We start from the raw sequence: 2825 nt of genomic DNA, 5'->3' as shown, positions 1-2825 counted from the left end.
TATACCTAGCCGGACTCTGTTCGGTCACCGGAGCCGTCATCACAGCCCCCTTCTTGCACCGGCATTCGGTCACCGGAGCCATCATAATCATGTCATTCCTCCTCTGTTGTTCGATAACCGGAGCCTGCTTCTTTACCCTCTCCTTCTAGACCATCGGTTTCATTGAGATACGACATGACATCAGCTCCGGCTGCGATATGTCCCCCAACACACGTTCTGCATCCTCGTCTCGGCCGCGCTCCATAGTTTCTGCAAATATTACAACATGGAAATTATTATACAAACAAGACAGATGGATATATTAGTGGCAAACATAGACCTAGCTATAGCTATTCACAACAAGGAATTATATTAATTAATGGCCTCGACGCTTCTCTAGGGTTTGGGGTGGCCTCAGCAACGCTTATCGGGGTGGCCTCAATGACAACGCTCTTTTAACTTGGTAAAGGAGGGGGTATATCGATAACGATGACATACATACATGGAAAAAGTGTTATCGGGGAGGGGGTATATCGACCCCCCCCCCTCATGTCAAAGTTATCGGGAAGGGGGTATCGACCCCCCCCCTCATGTTGAATATATGTTGAATTCCCGAGAGAGTTAGGAACCGGAGGGGGACTCCTCCCCCCTCATGTCTGATGAGTTTTTACTCCCTCTCTCCCATGAAACATTCATCGAACAAACTTAATATGAGTTTTTAACATAACACACTCATCGAACAAAATTACAACAAAAAAATTGACCAAGTTTTCATATATCATCATCATCATCTACTACAAAAAAATTGACATATTCTTTGCATATGAACATACAAACATTTGCATATTCGACAATACTATCACCAAAAAGTTTCTATGAAGTTAACATTAAAAATACTAACTTTTGCATATTCCTACAACCCTCGAACCATTGACCCTCGACCCTCGAACCCTCGACCATATAGAACCCTCGAACCCTCGACCCTAGAACCCTAGAACCCTCGAACCCTCGACCCTCGAACCCTTGACCCCTCTACCCTCGAACCCTCGAACCGTCGACCCTCGACGTACCTCGCCACTCGAACCCTCGATGACCCCGACCCCTTGGTGACCCTCGACCCTCTACCCTAGTTGCCGACCCTTGACCGCTCGGCGATCCTCGACACCCTCATTCCCGATAAAAAAGAAGAAGAAAAAAAGAGGAGAAGAAGAAGGAATAGAGGAGTAGAAGAAACAATAGATTTCCACTCCTCTGTTCCTTCTTCTTCTCCTCTTTTTTTTCTTCTTCTTCCTCTTCTTATTTTTTCTGACGTCCCCCCTCATGTAATGTATGACGTCCCCCCTCACTTTAACAAAAAAACTACCTTAGGAAAAAGACTTGCTTCGCCGTGGGTGCTCGGTGCGACGTGGACTCGGTGGAAACACTTTATGAAAATGTGGTGATGACCGGGCCGGGCGGTTTTCTTTTCCTTCTTCATTTTTTTACTTTGTTTTTTCTTATATGTTTGTTTTCGTTTTCACTCTACATTTTCGTACATATGAAAAAAATGAAGTTTCTATACAAAAGTGCACAATTTTTATGAACAAATTACAACATCTAAATTAACTACACATCTAAATAAATATAACTACACATCTAAACTTAATTAGGAAAATGCATCTAAACTTAGCAAAATTCATCACAATGAACATCAAAATGAACTCTAAATAAAATATAAAGACAAAATCATCATCATCCATCTACAGAGGGTGGCTGGCGATGAGGAGAATGAGCTCACTGGGTCGGCGCGAGCTCACTCTGCTGGGGGCGGTGACATCGAGGAGGCAGCGGCGACGGCGATGAGGAGGCAGGGCACAACGATGGAGACAAGGAAGCAGGGCACAGTGATGGCGACGGCGGGACAGGGGCGCAGCGACGGGCGACGAGGAGGCATATGGGGCAGAGAGCGTGTCGGTGCATCAAGTCAGGGCAGCGGGGCGCGACGAGCGGCGACGTCGGGGGCAGGGCATGGCGAGCGCTAGCTCAGGCAGCCTGCCGACGGCGAATCTTAGATGGATTCGCCGCCATCGGGGGAAGAGGAGAGATCGAAGTGGGGATGGGCGGTTATGAAATTTTCCTAAGTGCTACTAATACAGCAAAGGCTTTGGTCCCGGTTCGTGCCACCAACCGGGACCAATACCCCCCTTTAGTCCCGGTTGGTGCCACCAACCGGGACCAAAGGACCTGTGCTGCCCGCGTCGCGGCAAAAGTTTAGTCCCACCTCGCTAGTTGAGAGAGCTAGAGAGTGGTTTATAAGCACTGTTGCCCCAACCCTCTTGAGCTCCTCTCAATTGCAGTCTTTCGGGCCTAATCTGTCACTATGTGCCTGTGGGCCTACTGGGCCTACTGCGGTCCTGAATCCTGGCCCATTGTTGGGTTTCTAGTCGTATTCAGGCCGTGGTGGCCCTTTAGGTGGCACTTTTTTTGTTTTCTTTTTTTGCTTTGTTTATTTTATTTTGTTTCTACTTACAGCAAAATACTTACTATTTTTTCAGTGATTCTTTTTGCTTTTAGGTAATAAAAATTATAAACTTTCTATTAGTGCCATTTGCTTTCTAATTTGAATAGTTTAAATTTGAATTTTCGGAAATTTGTGTGAATCACTAGTTTTTGAATAGCTTTACTATAAAAATAGATTTTTGAGTGATTCTTTTTCCTACTATTTAATATTACTGTGTTTTATCATTATATTCAAAAACATATTTTGTTATTTTAGTTTCTAATAAAAAATTCTTTATGATAATTATTTTTGCTATTAAAGTTTCTAACAAAAATTTTCTTTATGAAAATTCTTTTTTCTTTTTATG

Source organism: Triticum dicoccoides, chromosome 6B (genome assembly GCF_002162155.2).
Source record: "Triticum dicoccoides isolate Atlit2015 ecotype Zavitan chromosome 6B, WEW_v2.0, whole genome shotgun sequence".
Lineage (NCBI taxonomy): Eukaryota > Viridiplantae > Streptophyta > Magnoliopsida > Poales > Poaceae > Triticum > Triticum dicoccoides.
Note: the sequence above shows the minus strand (reverse complement) of the source record.